Raw genomic sequence first — 24,862 nt, 5'->3', positions numbered from 1 at the left:
GTTCTCCGTTACTTCAGTCCCTGCTAGGGTGGCTTGGGCCCCTGCCAAACCCTTTCCCTCTTTGCAGTGTTCTAAGCAATGTGCTGAACCAAAAGAAACCACTCTCTGATGCCAGCCCACCAGCGGATCATGTAACGCTAGCCAGCTCATCCCCAATATAATGGGAGCTCCTCCCAAGGTGGCCACATTAAACGCTATCAGTTCGGTGTGCCTTGCCACCTTCATTATCATTGGGACGGTCTGCAAGCTGACTTCTCCTCCCAACAGCTCCCTGCCATCGATCGTGGTCACCTGCAGGGGGTTGCTTAAAGGGATCGTCTGTATCTGGTGTTCAGCTGCAAACTCTTTGCTCATGAAATTGCAGGAGCTGCCTGAGTCCAACAGCGCCTTTATCTTTAGAGGGTGTCCGTTTGGCAGCTCTAGCGCCACTTCTATCACTAGGGCGGGTTTAGGAGGTTCTGGCGTGGGCACTTTCACTGCTCTTTGGCCTGGCTGCTGTGCCCCGACGGTGGCAGCCAGGCGTTGGCTTTTACTTGCTTCGGTATTTCTTCCTCTCTTCCCTCCACAGCTCCTACCATCCCTTGCCATTCCTTCCTCTGGGGGCAGACTCTGGCAAAGTGACCTGGCTGTTGGCAGAGATAGCATTTCCGGGCGCCTTTTCCCTCCTTCTTTCCCCCCTCACTGGGCTTTGAAACTGCGCGCGCGCGCGCTGTTCCGATTTCCATCGGCTCTGCCGGCGGGAAAGTTGGCTCTGGAATGTCTGGAATGCGGAACTCCTTCCAACGTTCCCCCTTCCCTTCCCGCCTCTCCAATGCTCTCGCCTCCTGGCGCGCTCCTATGCTCAGCGCTGATTTGGTCAGCTGGTCCATAGACTCCGCCCTGGGCGCCCGGGAAACTTCGTCTTTCACAGCCGAAGAAAGCCCTTCTTCAAAGAGCATTTGAATGGGTTCCGCCGATAGATCCCACCCCAATTTATGGATCAACATGGTGAACTCAGTCCAGTACTCACGGACAGATCGGCTCCCCTGTTTGCAAGCCATTAACTGTCTGCGGACCACTCCCTGTTCAATATCGCTGGAAAACATCAGATCCATGGCGCGAAAGAACTTCATCGTGTCCTTTAGGACGTCACTATTCGCTGCCATCAGGGGTCTAACCCAGTCTCTCGCCCCCTTTTCAAGATGCCCAATCACGAAAGCCACTCGTGATTCCTCGTCAGGGAATTCATCAAACTGCAGATTGAGGGCATATTGCATCTCTGTCCGAAAGCCATGATAGTCTTTGGGCTCCCCCCCAAACTTCTGCACCAATCCTGGTACCTTTCTGACGAGCTGGGTGTCTTTCCCCTTTTTGTCTGCATCCTGAGCCCTCCTCTCCTCAAGCCTCGCCGTCTGCAGCGCTAGCTGGACCTCCAACACCCGGTACCTTTCTTCCAGGCTTGGCCCCGCTCCAGCTCCTGCTTCTCCGGTTCCGGCTGGGTTGCTCATGATGCCTTCTCCTGCACAAGCTGCTCACGAAGACTGTCGGAATGCTGTGATGGGACGATGAGCTGCTTGTGTGTAAAATCCTAGTCCCTCAGAGTTTGGTCAAGTTTGCAAACCTCTGTCTGTAACGGAGCCCCTTAAACATGGCTCCGTCAGTCGCTGGCAGATTCCGACAGTGGTTGCTTTCGGAATCGCTTCCAACATAAAAGCTCCTTAACGGAAACACGTCTTCTGGACTCTCTGCGTGACAGTTTCCGGCGAGGAGTGGGTGTCCCTACAGGAGGTCCTGAAACCTCCCCACTGTTTTCGCTGGAAGTGTCTCTGAGCCATCCCTCCAGCTCCCTTTCCCTCAGCTCAGCTCCTCTCCCCCTACTGGTTCCCTCTTCAGCTGCTGAGTCTCTCCCAACCTGTGTGAGCCCTTTCACTTCCCTTCCTTCCGATGGCAGTTCCCTGACAAAATGTAAATTTGGTAAACTAAAAGCTTTTGCGGATGACCTTGTAATCACAGTGGAAGATCCTAAAAATACTCTACCGAAAGTTTTAAAAAAGATACAGAACTTTGGGCAGGTTGCAGGTTTTAAATTAAATTTAAATAAGTCTAAGTGTTAGGTAAAAAGTATGACAGAGCAAGGGGGGGAAAGGAATTACAACAGAAAACAGATTTGGTTATACATAAAAAAGTAAAATATCTAGGAGTTTGGTTAACAGCTAAAAATATTAATGTATTTAAAGACAATTATGCGAAAGTATGGAAAGAAATAATAAGAGATTTAGAGATATGGGGAAGAATGAACTTATCATTTTGGAGAAGAATATCAGCGATTTAAATGAATGTGCTTTTAATTTCAATCAGCCCTGGTAATAGGCAGTGCCAGATGCTTTGAGCAATGGCAAAAGACATATCCAGGTTTATCTGGCAGGGGGGAAAACCAAGGATAAAATAAAAATTATTAACAGACGCAAGAGAGAGAGGAGGTTTCACACTACCACATTTAAAACCTTATTATGAAGCATCCTTTACCTGCTGGATTCGGGACTGGATTATGCTGGAAAGGACATTTAGAAGGGCATGATAATAGATTTGAGTGGCATGCATACCTATGGTATGAAAAACCAAAGCTCCATAAAGCATTTCAGAATCATATAAGAAGAAAATCAATCTTTAGGGTAGAGGAAAATTATAAAAAATTATTTGAGCAAAAAACACCCTGGTGGCTTTCCTCTTTTGGAAGCAATATCTTTGAGAAAAGTGAACATGAGAAGTAATTGGCTGACATAGAGAGCTTCTAACTGAAGTGGAAAATCAGTTAAAACTAAAAGATTTTGAAGAGATAAGGGAAGTCAAATGGGCCTTAGAAAGCACTGCTAATAACAAGGCCAGTGGAAGTGATGATATTCCAGCTGAACTATTTAAAATTTTAAAAGATGATGCTGTTAAGGTGCTACACTCAATATGCCAGCAATTTTGGAAAACTCAGTAGTGGCCAGAGGATTGGAGAAGATCAGTCTACATCCCAATCCCAAAGAAGGGCAGTGCCAAAGAATGCCTCAACTACTGCACAATTGCACTCATTTCACACGCTAGCAAGGTTATGCTTAAAATTCTACAAGGCAGGCTTAAGCAGTATGTGGACGGAGAATTCCCAGAAGTCCAAGCTGGATTTTGAAGGGGCAGAGGAACCAGAGACCAAAATGCAAACATGCGCAGGATTATGGAGAAAGCTAGAGAGTTCCACAAAGACATCTACTTCTGCTTCATTGACTATGCAAAAGCCTTTGACTGTGTCAACCACAGCAAACTATGGCAAGTTCTTAAAGAAATGGGAGTGCCTGATCACCTCATCTGTCTTCTGAGAAATCTCTATGTGGGACAAGAAGCTACAGTTAGAACTGGATATGGAGCAACTGAATGGTTCAAAATTGGGAAAGAAGTACGGCAAGGCTGTATATTGTCTCCCTGCTTATTTAACTTATATGCAGAATTCATCATGCGAAAGGCTGGGCTGGATGAATCCCAAACCGGAATTAAGATTGCCAGAAGAAATATCAATAACCTCATAGAATCATAGAATCATTGAATCATAGAGTTGGAAGAGACCACAAGGGCCATCGAGTCCAACCCCCTGCCAAGCAGGAAACACCATCAGAGCACTCCTGACATATGGTTTGTCAAGCCTCTGCTTAAAGACCTCCAAAGAAGGAGACTCCACCACACTCCTTGGCAGCAAATTCCACTGTCGAACAGCTCTTACTGTCAGGAAGTTCTTCCTAATGTTTAGGTGGAATCTTCTTTCTTGTAGTTTGGATCCATTGCTCCGTGTCCGCTTCTCTGGAGCAGCAGAAAACAACCTTTCTCCCTCCTCTATGTGACATCCTTTTATATATTTGAACATGGCTATCATATCACCTCTTAACCTCCTCTTCTCCAGGCTAAACATGCCCAGCTCCCTTAGCCGTTCCTCATAAGGCATTGTTTCCAGGCCTTTGACCATTTTGGTTGCCCTCCTCTGGACACGTTCCAGTTTGTCAGTGTCCTTCTTGAATTGTGGTGCCCAGAACTGGACACAGTACTCCAGGTGAGGTCTGACCAGAGCAGAATACAGTGGCACTATTACTTCCCTTGATCTAGATGCTATACTCCTATTGATGCAGCCCAGAATTGCATTGGCTTTTTTAGCTGCCGCGTCACACCTCAGATATGCAGATGACACAACCTTGATGGCAGAAAGTGAGGAGGAATTAAAGAACCTTTTAATGAGGGTGAAAGAGGTGAGCGCAAAATATGGTCTGAAGCTCAACATCAAAAAAACTAAGATCATGGCCACTGAGCTCATCACCTCCTGGCAAATAGAAGGGGAAGAAATGGAGGCAGTGAGAGATTTTACTTTCTTGGGCTCCATGATCACTGCAGATGGTGACAGCAGTCACGAAATTAAAAGACGTCTGCTTCTTGGGAGAAAAGTAATGACAAACCTAGGCAGCATCTTAAAAAGCTGTGCTGGTCCGTGGGTTATCCATGAGGCGAGGTCTGAGTCCAGTCCAAGGTCGAAGGGTGCACCGGAGGCAGACCGTCAAAGCTGAAGCTGGGTCCAAGGCGGGTGAGGTCAGGAGCTCCGGCAGGACAGGGTGCAGGCAGGAACTGGCTAGCAACAATGTTGCTCCCGCAACTTGGGGCTGGGGCTGGTTAGCTTTTATCTGCCCTGAGGCATAGGGCGATCCTGGGCCACAGGTGACTTGCCTCTCCTGGCCTGGAGGCGAGCACTCCTCTTGCAGGAACTTAGTTCCCTCCGCCTCTCTGCCCTGAGCCTCTGCAGCTCAGGAGAGGCTGGAGGGTTACCGGACCCAGAGGCAACCTCAGCTTCCCCTGACGGGGCTGAGAGTGGAGCACCTGCAGGCAATGGGTCCTCCATCTCCTCAGGAGCCAGAGCAGACTCAGCTGGTGCCTGCACCTGAGGATCCAGCACAGGTGAGGACCCTTCAGGCTCAAGCCCCAGCCCCGGCTCAGCTGGTTCTGGAGGCGGGGAATCCTGTGCAGGCTGGGATTCCTCAGGTTCAGCCTCCGAGTCCGAATCCCAGGCCATCACAAAAGCTGAGATATCACCTTGCCAACAAAGGCCAGTATAGTTAAAGCCATGGTTTTCCCAGTAGTGATGTATGGAAGTGAGAGCTGGATCATAAAGAAGGCTGATCGTTGAAGAATTGATGCTTTTGAATTATGGTGCTGGAGGAGACTCTTGAGAGTCCCATGGACTGCAAGAAGATCAAACGTATCCATTCTTAAGGAAATCAGCCCTGAGTGCTCACTGGAAGGACAGATCCTGAAGCTTCAATACTTTGCCCACCTCATGAGAAGAGAAGACTCCCTGGAAAAGACCCTGATGTTGGGAAAGATTGAGGGCACAAGGAGAAGGGGATGACAGAGGGCGAGATGGTTGGACAGTGTTCTCGAAGCTACGAACATGAGTTTGACCAAACTGCGGGAGGCAGTGGAAGACAGGAGTGCCTGGCGTGCTCTGGTCCATGGGGTCACGAAGAGTCGGACACGAGTAAATAACAATAACAAGGGAACTAGTAACAGATTGATTACAGTATTTTCAATTGAATGATATCTTCAAGACTGACAAAAAGAGAAGTTTTAGTTATGAGATATCAAGATTCCAAAAAGAACTTCTAGAAAATAAATTTAAACTCTGTCAAAAATGTGTATCCTGCTCCTAGAATGGCATACAAAAGATGAACAGGTTAAATTTGCTCTGATAAACTGGGCAAAGGACTTAGGAGATAACATACAAATGGCAGATTGGGAGAGGCTATGGAGAACAGATCTGAAATGCACAGCATGTTGTACGCTGAAAGAAAATTATATGAAAATGATGTACCCGCGGTATCTGACTCCTACTAAGTTATCTAAAATGTACAGAACAAGCTCCAATATTTGTTGGAAGTGTAAAGAAAAGGAGGGTACCTTTTATTGTATGTGGTGGTCATGTAAGATAACAAAGTCTTTTTGGGAATTGATATACAATGAATTGAAAAGAAATGTTTAAAATGTTTTTTAAAAAGTTAAAAAACCAGAAGCTTGTCTATTAGGAACTACAGATTCTGATATCCCAAAAGACAAGAAAATACTGTTTATGTATGCGACAACAGCTGCAAGGATGCTACTAGCCCAAAGATGGAAAGAATCAACAGTCCTGACTAGTAAAGAATGGCAAGCCAAACTGCTGGACTACCGTATAACACGCAGATTTTTTCTCCTAAAAAGGAAGGGGAAATGTCTGTGCGTGTTATTCAGCGAATGTGTGGTCCCTGGAGCCGACTAGGGCGAGCGCAGGAATAAAAATCAGTCAAAAATCAAATTGCGTGTCGGAGAAGGGAAACCTGAAAAGAGGAAGTTGCTGCTTTCCTGCATTCTGCCTCAGGGTCTTACTGCCCACCCACTTGTGTTTCGTTGCTGTGTTTGCTCAAATGGAACAAAGAGCAGGCAAATCCCCTCCCCTCCAGGCAAGCAGAGGGGAAAGCAGAGCATCCTTCTTTCTAATTCCTCTCCCTGCTCCTCGCAGGCAGCCAGAAAACATGCAGGTGGGAGAGAGGGAGAGAGAGAGAGAGGGAGAGAGAGGGCTGGCTTGGGTGGGGTGGGGGGACTTTTGCCTTTCTTTCCTCCCTCCCGTTAAATCCCTCTCCTGCATTCTTATGCTCCTTGTCCCTTCTGTGTTTTTCCTTCCCTCCCCACTTAAAATGTAGTTACAAAGCATGGATCCACATGGATCCTCAGGATCTCTGCATTGGGTCACCCCAAATTCACCATCAGATCACATAGCATGTCCATGGCTACAGCCTGCCCCCCCCCCAAATCACGTACCCACTGTTGCTTGGGGCTGCAATGGTGCAAAAACGTGGTTACAAAGCATGGATCCACATGGATCCTCAGGATCTTTGCATTGGGTCACCCCAAATTCACCATCAGATCACATAGCATGTCCATGGCTACAGCCTGCACCAAAAAAATCACGCACCCACTGTTGCCTGGGGCCACAATGGTGCAAAAACGTGGTTACAAAGCATGAATCCACAGGGATTCTCAGGATTTTTGCATTGGGTCACCCCAAATTCACCATCAGATCACATGTCTGTGGCCACAGCATGAAGCACAAAAATGATCCACTGTTTCATTCAGAATTCCCCCCCTTGTTTTCCTCCTCTAAAAACGATGTGCGTGTTATGGTCAGGTGCGTGTTATAGAGCAAAAAATACGGTATGCTGAAATGGCAAAACTGACTGGGAGGAATCAAGAAGATAATGACTTTTTAAAAGAATGGGAAAAATTCATAACTTACTTAGGAGACCATTGTAAACAAATAAAAACATTAGCTGGACTTTAAAAATAACTTGTAAAGAAATGAAAGATATGGATAATTTAGAGAGATGAAAACTGTGGAGTCTGAGTTGCCGTATCTTTGTGCAAAACAGTTGTAGCCCTGAGGAAGGGAAGGAGTCTAACAGAACTTCACTAAATAAAGTATCTTTGTCTGCTGAAAAACAAATGTTTAGCCAGCATAAAAGAAAATTCGTCCAGGCAACTGTCTCTAGCTTATGTTGGCCTCCCTCTAAACACAGGGATGCATAAGTAAGCTACGCAGCGTGGGACAGCGAAAATCTCAAAGCTTAAGGCTATTATCTCCTCCAATTTTTTGTAATGAGCTGCCAATAGCCTGTCTGGGTCTGGAGATTTGCCCAACTTTGATTGTGAGAAGACCAGATGTATCTCCATCATAGTAATTGGAGAATTTAGTTGGTCAATTTTGTCTTCTGCTATTCTTGGGATATATGTCCCTTGAAGATACTTTAATGTGTCCTGTTCTTCCTCTATTCCTGCCTTACATAAATTTTGAAAATAACCCAAGAAGCAATTGATTATTCCTTCTTGGTTATCAATTACTTTCCCTTCTTGGACTATTTTATCCATTTGTTTTGCTCTGTTTATTTTTTAACTGCCATGCCACCAGTTTACCTGGTTTGTTTGCAAGCTCAAAATTTCTGTTTCATCCATTTGATGTTATTCTCTATCTCTTGAGTTAAGAGTGATGAAAACTGAGATTGTAATATTTTAATATTTTGATTTGCAATTTTGTTTTTTTGATTTTTCACCAATATATTCTCATTCAATGCTATTTCTTGCCTAATCTGATTTAATTTCTTTTCTCTATTTCTTTTTTGTATTATGTTTTGTTGAATGTAAAATCCTCTGATAAAGGCCTTTCCTGCATGCCAGATGACTCTTAATATCTGTCTCTTGAGCCATATTTATTTCAAAAAATTCTTTTATGCATCTTTGGCTTTTTGAAGTATTTTATCATCATTTAGAATTCTTTCATTCATTCTCCATCTTTTACATATCTTCTTATTACTTCTTAATTCTAACGTCATCAGATTATGATCTGATATTGATTTGGGTTGAATCTCAAATTTCTTAATTGATATCCTTAAGTTACTCAAAATCCATATTCCATCTATTTGGCCTGCAGATTTTCTGGCTTCTGAATAGTATGTGTCAGGGGTTCAGGGACAGAGGCACAGGGTAGGCAGGAGATGGAGAGCGATGGGGATGAGTCCCAGGACAGCGAGGAAGAGGATGACAATGACTCAAGAGATTCCATGAGTCTTTCCAGCGAATCAGAGGATTCCCAGAAGGGGGCGCCGGTGGTCAAGGCCAGGGGAGCCCCAGGGGGGACGTGTCAGGAGCAGGGGGCCAGCGGGGGATCCCAAAGTGGCAGCTGGGCGTCAGGACCAGCCTCCCCGCCAGAGTGCAGCGAAGGGGGTGGAGGTTCCAGTGTATCAGGGGAAGCAGCTCCGGCAGCAGAGAAGGGAGGGAGGTCAGAGCAAGCCACCCTCCCGGAAGGGGAGGGGAGTAGTGAAGGGAGTAGTGTAACTGTCAAAAGGAAGGTTAGAGGTTGGGCGCGCGCGCCAAGTTCAAATGTGGAGGCGCGCGGAAGTACAGGGAGCCCGGAGGAGGAGCCAGGTCCCAAAGCCCGCAGGAGGGGGGAAGAGCAATCTGGGGATTCCGCGTCAGGGGAATCCAGGAGGGGCGAAACCCCAGCGGGCAGGAAGACCCTGCGGAAAAGGAAAGAGAGGAAGAGGTGGAGCAGCGCAAGCCTCTTAAACTGGTGCAGGGGAGGGACTGACTCAGAGGGGACTTCAACGGTCTAAGCGTAACAGACGTGGGGCTGCGCGCCTCGGATGTGAAGCAAACGATGAACTCCAATAAACGCTTTTGTATATAAGAAGAACTTGGCGTTGGTCTTTTGTGAGCTGAGACCTGAGGCAGCCTTGACAGTATGCATATTGTCTCTCTTCTACATGTTTATCTCTCCAGGTGTCAATTAGATTCAAGTCTTCTTCATTTGGAAGAAGGATTTTGAAAGTTTCCCTTCTTTAGATGTTTCCTCCCTTTCCATTCTATCTTGTTCTACTGACGTCGAGGTCCCCCATAAGAATCATGTCCTCATTTTTATATTCCAATAGCTTTTCCTCCAGTGTTTTAAAGAATCTTGTTTTATTTCCATTTGGGAATACCACCAATATTAGTTTCTCTTTTCCTCTTGTTAACTGCACTCCTAGTGTCCTGCCATCCTCATCTTACCTTTCCCGCCCTGACCTGGCCACAGTGACCCACGTGACGGTCACCTCCAGGCTTGACTACTGTAATTTGCTCTACACGGGGCTGCCCTTGAAGCTGTCCCAGAAACTCCAGTGGGTGCAGAATACTGCAGCGAGGCTCCTCACAGGGTCTCTGCAATGGGAGCATATTCACCCAGTGCTTTTCCAGCTGCACTGGCTCCCGGTGGAGTACAGGGTCAGATTTAAGGTGCTGGTTTTGACCTTTAAAGCCCTTCACGGCCTAGGACCCTCGTACCTACGGGACCGCCTCTCCCAGTATGCCCCACGGAGAGCCTCAAGGTCCATAAATAGCAACACCCTAGTGGTCCCGGGCCTTAAGGAAGTTAGATTAGCTTCAACCAGAGCCAGGGCCTTTTCAACACTGGCTCCGGCCTGGTGGAACGCTCTGCCTCATGAGACCAGGGCCCTGCAGGATCTGATTTCTTTCCGCAGGGCCTGTAAGACAGAGTTGTTCCACCTCGCTTTTGGCTTGGAGCCAATTTGATTCCCTCCCCCTTTCTTTTTCCTTTTTCCTTTCTCCTCCTGTGATGAGGCTGCATTTTAATATTTTAATGTTTCAATATTTTAATGTTGTATTTTAATCTTGTTTTTAAGTTGTATTCATTCAACTTGTTTTTACTATTGCTTGTTAGCCGCCCTGAGCCCAGCCTTGGCTGGGGAGGGCGGGGTATATATAAAAAGTATTATTATTATTATTATTATTATTATTATTATTATTATATGGTGTTTCTGGTGGTGGGCTTGGACTCCAGGGCTGGCAATTTAAAATGTCTATATGAGGGTGGACACACCTTGCTTTGCTTCTCAATATCTCTGGTTGGCCTCTGTTCTTTCCTCCGACCAATGGAGAACCTACAAAGGACTCTATAAGGGCTCTTGTGTCCCCCATAAGAGAATAAGGGCAGATTTTTGTTTATTACAGGGGGAACGAGCGTATTTTGGCTGTTCCCAAAGTGAAGGAAAACCATTGCCTCTCTGTGGGGTGTAGCCAGAGTAGCTGACCTAATGCATTCAGTTGGCCATTTCCCAACACAGGAAAGCCTGTGAGGAGTTTCCTTCGCTGTCGTAAGGAGGTGCTTCTGCCCTGATGGAGAATTCCCACCATCCGAGAGACTTACACAACGGAGGGGCAGGGGGTTGGGCAGTGAGGTGGGCTGGGCAGTGTTAGGGGCTGAGGTTGGTGGAGCTTCCCAGTCCCGACCCCAAGCGAGGTCTGAGAGAGGCAGAGCTGGGCTGGGGCATGCAAAGGCTCCACCAGGCTGCCCAGCCAGCCAAGCCGCGGCGCCTGGCTGATAGGAGGGTCAAGGGGCACGGGTGCAGCCAGGGCTTTCCCGCGTCCTGCCTGGGCTACAGGCAGGGAGCGCTGGCCGGACAGGGCGCCTGGCGAAAGGTCTCAGCAGCCGATTTTGCAACCCCTACCTGTGCCCCGGCAGGCGCCCACCTTGCCACCCCCTGGCTACGGCCCTGACCTCTCTGGGCTCAGAACCATCTCCTTAGTTTGCTTCCCCTAAAAGGGACCAAAAGCTCCTGCCTGGGTGTTGCATCATGCTAATGTTGCTGTAGCTCAATGGGAGAGCATCTGCTTTGCATGCAATGATCACAGGTTCAATCCTTAACGTCTCCAGGTATAGCTGAGGAAGACTCCTTCCTATACCAGGCAGCTGTTTCCAATCGGTGTAGACAATACTGAGCTAGATAGATTTAGTGTAGGGCAGCTTCCTGTGTTCCTATGCTTCCCTCCCACCCCCAAACTTCAACTTTTCTTTTCTGGTTCTGACCTCCCTCAGGGAATGTGTGTAGAAACATTTCTGTTTACTGGAGTCTCTCACCGCAGGCCACAGTTGCAAACCACCATGAAGTGGTTTAGACCAGTTGGTCACACGCAGGCTATGCTGAGTCATAGGGGAAGGTGAGGGGAAGGGCTTTGTTTGTGTGACCTCATGGAGTGGCTGTACTGCTCTTGAGAAATGCAGGCGATAGATTCTGAAACTCTCTGTGAGCCATCCAAATCTTAGAAACCATTATATGAGCCTTACTTTCATGATAAGATCCCTTGAGGCTTGCCAATGTGACTTTGCTCAACAAATTAACACATTGCTTCCCAAGTGTTTGATCAGCTGAGGCGCATATCTCTCCCCCACATTTAAAATTTGAAGGACCCTTAGGGCTCATCCAGACTCCCTTTTGTGCCATGTTTCTAGGCACAGGTGCTGTCCAAGTACATTGCACTTTCCCCGTGAAAACCCTCTCTTTACTGCTGAATTGGAGCAGTGGAAAACCTGAATTGCCACTTGTTCCGATTCAGCAGTAAAGGAAAAAAGGAGCAATATGGCACTTTAAAGGGCAGAGCTAGAAAGTGCAGGGTGAAAGGTAAGTGTGGATGAGACTAAATAGGGCCAACAGTGTGAGTCCATTTATTTTAGGTCCACTTATTTACTTGTAAGTGATGCTGCGTAAGAGTAGTGGAACAGCAGACTGAGCAGGCACACAGATCACCTGGTCATAGCCTTCTTCACTATGGTGAGATGTTGCATTTGCATTTAAATTAAAGACATTCCTTCTAAATTGACTTCCATCTATATACATTAGCAAATGCAATTTTTATGCTAATTTTTAATGCAAGATTTCGCAGATCTTTTGTCCTCTTTTTTCCTTCTTCTTGACATGTGCAAGTGATCACCCTAGCAGGATTGCAGACTTCATCTCTCCCCCTGAAATCCCCCCAGAGTCGGCCACAACTGGACCTAATGGTCAGGGGTCCCTTTACCTTTAAACAAACATACAATCCATCTTATCTTGGAGAAGTATCACCAGGTCACACAGCTGTCCTGGGGCTGTTTGGTGGGCAGCTTTAGGGCACCTCCTGCATTCCGTTCTTACGGTTCTTTATCTTTAACCTGGACTTGAATCCTTCAGATAGGGAACTGTCATTTGCCACTCTAATTACAAAAGCCATTTCCTATCCCTACTAAGGCTTACAGACTGGAGCAAACTGGCTCTTCTCATTGAGGGGGGGCTTTACTGAGTTATGTGTGACACAGTTGGTCAGTTCATTTACTTGATTTAGGTAAGTTACTTGATTTCGGGGGCAGCTGCTCCCCCCCTCCTGGTCCCATGGTCCCATGAGTTCCTCTTTGCCTGCAGTTGCTCTGGAAATATCATTATGCAATTGCTCTTCTTAACCTTGTGCAACAAAGCTTTAGTTACTCCCCTAAATCAACATAAGGCTTAAAATGAAATATGTCATCTCCATGGAAAACAGGCATTCCTCACACAGCTCACGCCTTACAACCAGGCTTGTAAAAGGCCCCTGCGCAGCTGCTTGCCTGCAGGGACAGCTTCACCATTAAATGCAGTCACCTTGGGACCATTTAAAATAAAAAAGCCCTCCCTTAGCTGTGCTCTGTGAGCTGATTCCTTGAAGAACTGCGGGAAAGGCTGAGAAATAATACCTTAATGAGGGAAGCGGAGCAGTAAGGTGCAGGAGGCACCTGCTCACAGTCAGGCGATCGGATATAAAGGAAGGCAGGTGTTTCTGTACTTCTAAAACAGGGATGCAGAACTGTAGGCCCAGGTGCTGAATGTGATTGGCCCTTGAGACTCTTGCCAGGCCACATCCCCATTTTACGTGCAACAGTGCAGACCCTCCAAGTGTCCCTATTTTCCAGGGACTGTACTGGATTTACAGAAGCTGTCTCAGTTTATAATTTGATCCCAGAATGTCCTGCTTTTCCTAAGGACGTCCCTATTTTCACTGGAGAAATGTTGGAGGATATGGAGTTATGCAGTGGGTTTTTTCTGGGGGGGAAGCAGGGGTAGGCATACCCCTAAACATTTTGTGAATCTAAGTTTGGCCTCATTGAGGGGCAGTATTTCAATATGAGTAGGAAAATGAGAGTACACCTGTCAGAGCTGCTTCCAGATCCTAGCTCACAGAGGATCACGCTAGCCAGCGATCATTAAATAAAAGTCTTTATTGAGTTACAGTTTCCATTCTCAAGCTGCTGCGTGCAACTCTACGTCTCATGGTTAGATCGGCGAAGCTCCATCTGAGTCTCCGCCCCTTGTACACCAACTTAATATCCTAGCCTTGCTCCACCTTTTCCGCCTGACTGTTCTTCTCTGGGTCCCTCTGCCCCCCGGGGTCTCTTCCTTCCGGGATTCCTCTGACGCTGACGCTGACCCCCCTGACTCTTCTCCCTCCTTTCGGCGGGCTTTAGGACCTGGCTCCCTTTCCGGGCTGCCTACTGCGCCACCTTCCTGTGCATTTGAACTTGGCACGCGCGCCCAACCTTCCACCTTCCGTCTGACCGTTTCTTCGCTCCCCGATGGAGGTGTGGCCACTCCTGACTCGTGCCCTCCCCCCTGTTGTGAGCTGCCAGCGCTTGATCCCTGGCGCCCTTCCTCTTCCCTGCTCTCTGGCGGTGACGCTGGTCCTGATTTCCAACTGCTCCCCTCTGAGTCCCCTCTGGCTCTATCTTCCTGGGGTGTCCCCCTAGGCTCCCCCCTTGCCCTGGCCACTGGTGCTCCTTTCTGTGAATCTTCTGATTCACTGGAAAGACTCGGAGATCTCGGGTCGTCGTCATCACTCATCTTTTCTTCTGCCTCCTCTCCCTCGCTCTCTGTTTCCTCCCTTGCCCTTGCCTCTGCTCCTGAACCCCTGACATCCATCCCCCCCTCGAAGCCCCCTCTTCCCCCCTCCCCTCCTTCCGGTGCGGGATCTGGGTGCTGCCGTGTCAGGGGGACGAATGTCGGATACAGTTCGCTTCCCGTGGCGGGCCGCCATCCGAAGTCTTCCGGTTCTTCCTCCCTGCTCTCGTTGACGACGGTCACCTCCGCTTCCATCTCTGTGCCGCCGTGCTCGAAACCCGGGTCGTCCCCGAAAACGTCCATGTCCGTCTCTCCTTCGTTGCCTTCTGGAGACGTTGCTCGTCCTGGACCCTCCAGCCACCTTCTGCGGAACTGCTCCTCTGGTCGATCATCCCACCAATACGAGGGTTCTGAAGCAGATCCCGAGGGTGACCCCTCCGGGGAACGGGCGTCTCGTGTCGGTTCCTCGTCCGAGTCGAACCCCCGGAACGTGCTGGCTGAAAGCGTGGGCGTGAAAAGCCAGTCGTCGAAAAAGTCTGCTGGCATTGGCCTATGTGGGAAGAGGGCATGAAACTCTTCTTTGAGCAGAGGTTCGTCTAAAGCGTAGCCCGGCACCCAGCTGTTGGCACTGGCCGGGGTGCCCTCCTTGGCGAGAAGGTATTCTACCCCCTCTTCCCCCCATCTGGAGTCCAAAATCTCCGTGACTTCGTTGATGCGCTCCTCCTGTGCCACTCCCCCTTGCCCGGTTCTCTCTCGGAGCGGACCCGGTGCCGTTCCTGGTTCCTGAAACCTGTGAGGTGCCTTGTAGGGAGTGAGCACCGATCTGTGGAACACCGGATGCATTCTGGAACCCTCCGGAAGAGCCAGCCTGAAAGCCACCGGGTTGACCTGTTCGTCGACTTGGTAGGGCCCCAGTTGTTTATGCCCTAGTTTCTTCTTCGCCAACGACCTGGCCGGCACTGCGTGGGCTGCTAACCAGACCCAGTCTCCCACATGGATCTCTTCGCCAACCCTTCTGTGTTTGTCCGCTTGTACCTTGTATGCGTGTTTAGCCAGCTCCAGGTGCCGCCGCAGCTGATCGTGGACCTCCTGCAACTCCGACGCGAACGCATCTGCTGTCTGCGGCTCCCCCTCCCCCATTCTTTCCAGTCCCGGGAAGGTTCTAGGGTGCCTCCCGTTGTTGGCGAAGAACGGCGTGACCCCCGTGGACACGTGCTTCGTGTTGTTGTAGGCGAACTCGGCGAGAGGCAGGTAATCCACCCACGTCGCAGGCTGTTGATTCGCATAACATCTCAGGTACTGCTGCATGATGGCATTGACCCGCTCCGCTTGCCCGTTGGTCTGCGGGTGTCTAGCCGACGCCAGGTTGATCTTGACGTTCAGGAAGCCCATCAGCCTCTGCCAGAAGTTTGAGATGAACTGTCGCCCTCGGTCGGACAGAATAGACCGCGGCAGACCGTGAACCTTGAACACGTGGTCTATGAACAGTTTGGCGGTTTGTTCCGCCGTGGCCACCTTCGCACACGGAATGAAATGTGCCATCTTGGAGAACAAATCCACCACCACCAGCACAGCCGTCTTGCCCCTCGAGCTGGGCAGATCCGTGACAAAGTCCAGGGCCACTCTCTCCCATGGCTCGAACGGAGTTTGCAGCGGTTCCAGCAGTCCGGCCGGCGGTCTGTGCACTGGTTTGGACCTCTGGCAGGTGTCACACCTCGCCACGTAGTCCGCGACTTCCCCTCTCATTCCGGGCCACCAGAAGTCTCTGGCTACTAATTCCACCGTCTTCTCCTTGCCAAAGTGCCCGGCAGTGGGCGCGTCGTGCAGCTGCTGCAGTACCTTGGCGCGAAGTTCGTCTCCCGGCACGTAGATGGCCCCTTTACGGATGAGCAAACCATCTCGCAGCTGGAACTCGTCGGTCGCTGCCGTGCCCCTGTGCACCTCTGCCATCTTTGCTTGCGCGAAGGAGTCATCCTGCAACGCTCGTCGCACCGCATCCAGGTCAACTGTTGCCGCCGCGCACGCCCACACTGTCGGTGCGAAGATGTGCATGGCGGCCGCTGGCGTTGCCTCCTCCAGATACTGTGGCTTACGGGAGAGAGCATCCGCCATGATGTTGGTGTCCCCCGGGACATACTCTATTCGGAAGTCGAAATTCGCAAAGAACTCAGCCCAACGTATCTGCCTCTGGTTCAGGAACTGTGCCGTGCGCCAGTGCTCTAGATTCTTGTGGTCCGTGCAGACCTGCACCGTGTGCTTGGCGCCGATCAGGAAGTGCCTCCACGCTTTGAACGCTGCATGAATGGCCAGCAACTCCCTGTCCCAGATGGTGTAGTTCTGTTCGGACTTGCTGAGCTTCCTTGAGTAAAACGCTCCCGGCCTCCAAACCCCCTGCGGGTCTTTCTGCAGCAGGACTGCTCCCACGGCTCTGTCCGAAGCGTCTGTCTCCACCCTCATCGGCCTGCTGGGGTTGACATGAAGCAGCTGCTCTTCCGACGCGAAGAGACGCTTGAGTGCCTGAAAGGACTGCTCCGCCTGCTCTGTCCAGATGAACTTCTTTTTCTTGGAGCTGAGCGTGTCCGTGATGGCCGCTGTCTGCATCGCAAAGCCTTTGATAAACTTGCGATAGAAGTTCGCGAAGCCGACAAACCGTTGGACCTCCTTCCGGTTGCGTGGGCTTTTCCAATCCAACACTGCTCGGACCTTGGCGCTGTCCATGGCGAGCCCTTTATCAGACAACTTGTAGCCCAGGAAATCCACCTCGGTCACGTCGAATTGGCACTTCTCCAGCTTGGCGTAAAGCCTATGTTGCTGTAGCCTGCTCAGCACTTCCTTGACGTGTCTGTCATGCTCCTGCTGCGATTCCGAAAAGATCAGGATGTCATCCAAGAAACAGACGCACGTCTTGTAGAGGAGCCCCGCCAACACGTGATGCATGAAAGCTTGAAAAACGTGGGAGCCATTTTGCAATCCAAAAGGCATAACTCTATATTCGTAGGTGCCCAGGGGCGTGAACATGGCTGTCTTCCACTCATCTCCCTCCCGCATGCGAATGAGGTTGTATGCCCCTCGCAGGTCCAACTTGGTGAACACTCTGCCCTTCCGTACCTTTGCGAGGAGGTCGTCGATTCGGGGCATGGGGAAGTCCGATGGCTTGGTCACACTGTTCAAGATGCGAAAGTCCACTACAAGTCTTTTTTGGGGCGTGTCCCGCTTCTTAACAAAGAATACCGGACTGCCCCCCGCTGCCTTGGACTCTCGGATGAAACCGCGCTCCAAATTATGATCTATGAACTCTTTGAGTTCCTGCAGTTCGTCCTCAGACATGGAATACAGCTTCCCTTTGGGTAGCGCCGCCCCCGGCAGCAGGTCAATTTTGCAGTCATATGGTCTGTGGGGGGGTAGCCTGTCTGCCTCTTTCTCGCAGAAAACCTCCAAAAATTCTGCGTACTTGTGGGGGACCGCTTGCAGCGTGCCTAGCTGCAGCTGTGACTCCTCTTCCCCTCCTTCCTGCCTGGGCACGATGCAGTGTTCAGCGCAAAAGGAAGAGCCGAAGGTCAGCTGCCGCTGGTACCAAGCCAGCGTCGGGCTGTGCTTGTCCAGCCAACTCATGCCCAATACAATGGGCGTGTCCGATAGTTGAGTGACATTGAAGCTGATGATTTCCCTGTGATTCCCAAGTCGCATCACCATTGGTGGCGTCTGCTTCACCACTTGCCCCCCTAGCAGCTCCCTGCCATCCACCGTGACAACCTGCAGGGGCAGCGTGGCAGGCAGCAACTGTATAGCGTGCCGGTCGACAAAGTCCTGCCCTATAAAGTCCGCATTGCTTCCGGAGTCAATGGTGATTGGCACGTCCATGGTGATTCCATTGGGCAGCTGGAGCGACGCGGTGAGCTTCACTACCGGTTTGGGCGGGAGGGGGTCCATGGGCTGTAAAATCTCTGGGGACTGCTTCACTGACACGTCTGGTTGGGCCCCAGTGCCTCTTCCTCCAACCAGACTCCTTCGTTTCCCTGCTGTGGTTGTCCTTGCTGCGTTGCTGCAGTTACCATTGCTGAGGCTGCAGTGTGCTTGTGGAGCCTCTGGGGACACTCTTTCGCCATATGCTGTGGATCATCGCAGATGTAACACTTCCTGTTCCCTCTAGGAGGCTTCGCTTTCACTGCTGCCGGTGCTAGGGCTCTGGCTGCTGACTGAGCCCTTGCACCTCCAACCTCCATAGGTTCCGCTCCTCCTCCTGGCGGAGGCGTGGATTGCGCACGCGCTGCTTCTCTGGGAAGGAAGGAGGAGCCCCTGGCTGGTTCGCGCCCTCCACGCCCTTCGTCCCTGCTCCACGGACGTCCTTCCAGCCGCACCCCCACCGCCAGCGCCCTCTGAACGATCTCCTGCGTGGTCCGGGGTCTCTCCCCCCTCGCAATTTCATCTTTAACCGAGCCGTGCAATCCCTCCCAAAACAGGTCTCTTACAGGAGCCGAATCTCTGTCCCATTCCAGGGCACTGACCAAAGCGAAAAAGCGGGCATGGTACTGCCTTACGCTGGCCCTCCCTTGCTTCAGTCCATGTATCTCCTGCCGAGCAAGATCCACGTCAATGCTTGATAAAAAGCACCCATCCATCGCTTTAATAAAGGCATCCGCATTTTGGAGCGCCGGATCATTATCTCTCCACAAATTGCGCAGCCATGCTTTAGCATCTCCATGCAAATGGGACATGATGAATCCCACCTTCTCTTGCTCATCTCTAAAGTCTTTGTTCAGCAGTTGCAGTGCACACATTACATCTGCTCTAAAGTTGGGGTACTGTTGCAAATTCCCATCGAAGTGAGAGACCAGACCGCCTGTTCGTCTCCCCAACCCAATCCCCTCCGGTTTGGGTGTCAGTTGCCCTTGCTTCGTAAGCACTTCCAACCTGACCTGGAGATCCCTGTAGGCGGCAGCTGCGTCCTCCTCTCTCTTCCTGGATGCAAGAGCCTCGGCATTCAGTCGTGTCACTGCTTCTCTGAGTTCCACTATCTGCTGTTCAGCCGTCATGTTGTCTGCCGTTCGTGAGCTCGCTAGTAGGCACCCTCTTTCTCTCCTCTCCGCGAGGACGTAGATGCCCACAATCTAGGGATGGAGCTTACTGTCAGAGCTGCTTCCAGATCCTAGCTCACAGAGGATCACGCTAGCCAGCGATCATTAAATAAAAGTCTTTATTGAGTTACAGTTTCCATTCTCAAGCTGCTGCGTGCAACTCTACGTCTCATGGTTAGATCGGCGAAGCTCCATCTGAGTCTCCGCCCCTTGTACACCAACTTAATATCCTAGCCTTGCTCCACCTTTTCCGCCTGACTGTTCTTCTCTGGGTCCCTCTGCCCCCCGGGGTCTCTTCCTTCCGGGATTCCTCTGACGCTGACGCTGACCCCCCTGACTCTTCTCCCTCCTTTCGGCGGGCTTTAGGACCTGGCTCCCTTTCCGGGCTGCCTACTGCGCCACCTTCCTGTGCATTTGAACTTGGCACGCGCGCCCAACCTTCCACCTTCCGTCTGACCGTTTCTTCGCTCCCCGATGGAGGTGTGGCCACTCCTGACTCGTGCCCTCCCCCCTGTTGTGAGCTGCCAGCGCTTGATCCCTGGCGCCCTTCCTCTTCCCTGCTCTCTGGCGGTGACGCTGGTCCTGATTTCCAACTGCTCCCCTCTGAGTCCCCTCTGGCTCTATCTTCCTGGGGTGTCCCCCTAGGCTCCCCCCTTGCCCTGGCCACTGGTGCTCCTTTCTGTGAATCTTCTGATTCACTGGAAAGACTCGGAGATCTCGGGTCGTCGTCATCACTCATCTTTTCTTCTGCCTCCTCTCCCTCGCTCTCTGTTTCCTCCCTTGCCCTTGCCTCTGCTCCTGAACCCCTGACAACACCTAAACATTTTTTAAGAATAAAAGCACTGGAGTTATGCAACCCCCAAGCCAAGGAGACAAGTAACTATACAACCTTTAGAAGGCATCTGAAGGCAGCCCTGTATAGGGAAGTTTAAAAAAATATTTAATGTTTTATTATGTTTTTATATATGTGGTGGCTAGCACAACCCTGCTGGATGAGCAAGGTATAAATAATAAAATAATAAAATGATGATGGTGGTGATGGAATAGACGGTCCCTATTTTCATCAGTGAAATGTAGGAGAGCATGCCAGCATTTCTGCCTGCCTAGAATGTGTCCTTGAACTCTTATGGTGCTTCTTGGCTGCCTGGATGAGGATAGAAAGGGGAGTGTGAGTATGTATGGGAACTAGCTTAGTGTGTACAGAGGTAGTACAATGGTACCTCTAGTTACGAACTTAATTCGTTCTGGAGGTCTGTTCTTAACCTGAAACTGTTCTTAACTAGAGGCGTGCTTTCGCTAATGGGGCCTCTAACTGCTGCTGCGCCGCTGGCACACCATTTCTGTTCTCATCCTGGGGCAAAGTTCTCAACTCAAGGTAACTCTTCCAGGTTAGTGGAGTTTGTAACCTGAAGCATTTGTAACATGAGCCATTTGTAATTCGAGGTGTATTGTTTTCATATCCACTGCTCCATCATCTGACCCCCACAAACCACAGACCCATGGCCTAGAGGCTGCCTAGAAAGGAATGGCACCCTCAGGCTCTACAGGTTTCCTCATTCTAAATGACACTGCGTGGCACCCATGGCCCCAGGCACCCATGGTCGCAGGGCCAAGCTGGCACGCCTGCCTGTGGAACTTTCCACAGGTATACCAGGGGTCTTTAGGGCAGATGCCGGCCCAATGGCAGATCCTCTCTTGGTATCTTGGAGAACACTTCTGTGTCATCTGAAACCCCATCAGCCAGTTTTCAGCATGGTTTAGGCTTGTAGTGTAACATATCAATATGCATATTTGAAACAATGTAGACATAAACTACATATTAGAAAAGAAATATTGCAGGCATTAAATTTATGCATATCCTCACTCTGGTAATTATATTAAATAACAAACAGCCATTAATTCATTTATGCAGCAGCAAGTTCTTGTTAGGTTTTTTTAAGTTTAAACAATCAGCATTAATAACTCAGTAGGATAGATACTGTATCTGAATGTTTCATGAAATTGTTTATATTTATTTAAGAGGCATTTTAACTAGGGATGCGAGGAATTCATTTAGCCTGCTTTTTGGAGTGGACCAACCTGATCAGAAACTCCCAACTGTGTGTGTGAACACAACCTCTAGTTGGAATTCAACTTCTTCACTTTCTGCAGTCCTCAAAAACTGTGTAGAGAAATATATATTTTTATAAAGGATGCAAACAAAATGCATATTTTAATGGTGAATGCTTTGAAAGTGTATTTTACATACAAAACGTACGCAAAAAGTATACAAAACCTATGCCATGGGATAGAAGGGGACAATTGGACAGAATGGACCTATGATTTAGTATTATTATTATTTATTTATATATTACCCACCCTTCCCCAGCAGATTTAAGTGTGAATTACAACAATTTTAAAATCAGAAATAAAAACAGTTAAAACATATTACATTCACAAGGATATGGTGGGCCCTGAAAACACACAGGTGTCAAAGGTCAAGTAAAGAGGTGCATCTTCAGCATTGCCTAAATTTGTATCAGGAAGCAATTCATACACAAAATTAACAGCAACAACAGCAACATTCTACTTGTCTAGAAGAGCAGCCTAGACCCAAATTTTGGCCAGAGAAGGCCCCTTCCCAGACCTGCTAAAAGAGATGGTTATTAAACCGTTTCTTTAAAAAAACTTCTTTGGATCCGGCTAATATGGCCAAGAGAACAAGCTGGTCATCACAAACACTCTTTTCCAACAACACAAGAGATGACTCTACACATGGACATCACCAGATGGGCAGCATCGAAATCAGATTGATTATATTCTCTGCAGCCAACGATAGAGTAGCTCTATACAGTCAGCAAAAACAAGACCTGGAGCTGACTGTGGCTCAGATCATCAGCAACTTATAGCAAAATTCAAGCTTAAACTGAAGAAAGTAGGAAAAACCACTGGGCCAGTAAGATACAATCTAAATCAAATCCCTTGTGAATACACAGTGGAAGTGAGAAACAGGTTTAAAGATTTAGATTTAGACATAGTGCCTGAAGAAACTATGGATGGAGGCTTGTTACATTATACAGGAGGCAGCAATGAAAACCATCCCAATGAAAAGGAAATGCAAGAAGGCAAAGTGGCTGTCCAACGAGGCCTTACAAATAGCGGGGGAGAGAAGGCAAGCAAATTGTGAGGGAGATAGTGAAAGATACAGGAAATTGAATGCAGATTTCCAAAAAATAGCAAGGAGAGGCAAGGAGGCCTTCTTAAATGAGCAATGCAAAGAAATAGAGGAAAACAATAGAATGGGAAAAACCAGAGATTTGTTCAAGAAAATTGGAGATATGAAAGGAACATTTCGTACAAAGATTACCATAATAAAGGACAAAAGTGGTAAGGACCTAACAGAAGCAGAAGACATCAAGAAGAGGTGGCAAGAATACACAGAGGAATTATATCAGAAAGATATGGACGTCTCATACACCCCAGGTAGTGTGGTTGCTGACCTTGAGCCAGACATCCTGGAGAGTGAAGTCAAATGGGCCTTAGAAAGCACTGCAAATAACAAGGCCAGTGGAAGTGATGATATTCCAGCTGAACTATTTAAAATTTTAAAAGATGATGCTGTTAAGGTGCTACACTCAATATGCCAGCAAGTTTGGAAAACTCAGCAGTGGCCAGAGGATTGGAGAAGATCAGTATACATCCCAATCCCAAAGAAGGGCAATGCCAAAGAATGCTCCAACTACCACACAATTGCACTCATTTCACACGCTAGCAAGGTTATGCTTAAAATTCTACAAGGCAGGCTTAAGCAATATGTGGACGGAGAACTCCCAGAAGTCCAAGCTGGATTTTGAAGGGGCAGAGGAACCAGAGACCAAAATGCAAACATGTGCTGGATTATGGAGAAAGCTAGAGAGTTCCAGAAAGACATCTACTTCTGCTTCATTGACTATGCAAAAGCCTTTGACTGACCACAGCAAACTATGGCAAGTTGCTGGAAGAAATATCAATAACCTCAGATATGCAGATGACACAACCTTGATGGCAGAAAGTGAGGATGAATTAAAGAACCTTTTAATGAGGGTGAAAGAGGAGAGCGCAAAATATGGTCTGAAGCTCAACATCAAAAAAACGAAGATCATGGCCACTGGGTAGCCACCTCCTGGCTAATAGAAGGGGAAGAAATAGAGGCAGGGAGAGATTTTACTTTCTTGGGCTCCATGATCACTGCAGATGGTGACAGCAGTCACGAAATTAAAAGACGCCTGCTTCTTGGGAGAAAAGCGATGATAAACCTAGACAGCATCTTAAAAAGCTGAGACATCACCTTGCCAACAAAGGTCAGTATAGTTAAAGCTGGTTTTCCCAGTAGTGATGTATGGAAGTGAGAGCTGGACCATAAAGAAGGCTGATCGCCGAAGAATTGATGCTTTTGAATTATGGTGCTGGAGGAGACTCTTGAGAGTCCCATGGACTGCAAGTAGATCAAACCTCAGCCCTGAGTGCTCACTGGAAGGACAGATCCTGATCTCAGGCTCCAATACTTCGGCCACATCATGAGAAGAGAAGACTCCCTGGAAAAGATCCTGATGTTGGGAAAATTGAGGGCACAAGGAGATGAGATGGTTGGACAGTGTTCTCGAAGCTACAAGCATGAGTTTGACCAAGCTGCGGGAGGCAGTGAAAGACAGGAGTGACTGGCATGCTCTGGTCCATGGGGTCACGAAGAGTCGGACACGACTAAACAACAACAACAACAATATGGCCAACTATTGCCCAGTCTTAAATCTTCGATTCGTGGGCAAAGTGATTGAGTGGGTAGTTGCTGAACAACTCCAAGCACACCTGGAGGATATGGACCATTTGGATCCCTTCCAATTGGGATTCAGGCCTCACCATGGGACTGAAACTGCCTTGGTCGTGCTGGTCAATGATCTGTTGTTTAGCTGTTTGTCTAGCTGATCTGTTGTCTAGATGTTTCCTAGTTCTGCTGGATTTCTCGACCATGACATTCTTCTGGACTGGCTAGAGGAGCTGGGGCATTGTTATACAGTGGTTCCTCTCCTTCCTCCTGGGCCGTGTTCAAAAAGTGGTGGGGGGGGATGAGTGTTCAGACCCCTGGGCTCTCACTTGTGGGTTCCGTCCTCCCCTCCCCATGCTTTTTAACATCTATATGAAGCTGCTGGGAGAGATCATCTGGGGGTTTGGGCTGGGTGTTCATCAGTATGCGGATGGTACCCAGCTCTACCTCTCTTTTAAATCAGAACCAGTGAAGGTGGTGAAGGTCCTGTGTGAGTATCTGGAGGTGTTTGGAGGATGGATGGCGGCTAACAGATTGAGGTTGAATCCTGTTGAGACGGTGCAATAGCACTTTCTCACCCTGGCTCCATTCTTTTAATGTCACAAAAGGCTTTTCTACTTTGCTCTGCAGTTAAACAAAATTGCACTTTCACTCTTTCTTTGAATGTGAGGTAATCAGAGGTTTCATCTTCTCTTAAATATATTTCACTCAAAGTTCCACATATCTGTGGGCATAAATACAGCATCCAGTTTTCC

Source organism: Podarcis pityusensis (genome assembly GCF_964106645.2).
Source record: "Podarcis pityusensis genome assembly, chromosome: W".
Classification (NCBI taxonomy): domain Eukaryota; kingdom Metazoa; phylum Chordata; class Lepidosauria; order Squamata; family Lacertidae; genus Podarcis; species Podarcis pityusensis.
This window is presented reverse-complemented; position numbering follows the sequence as displayed.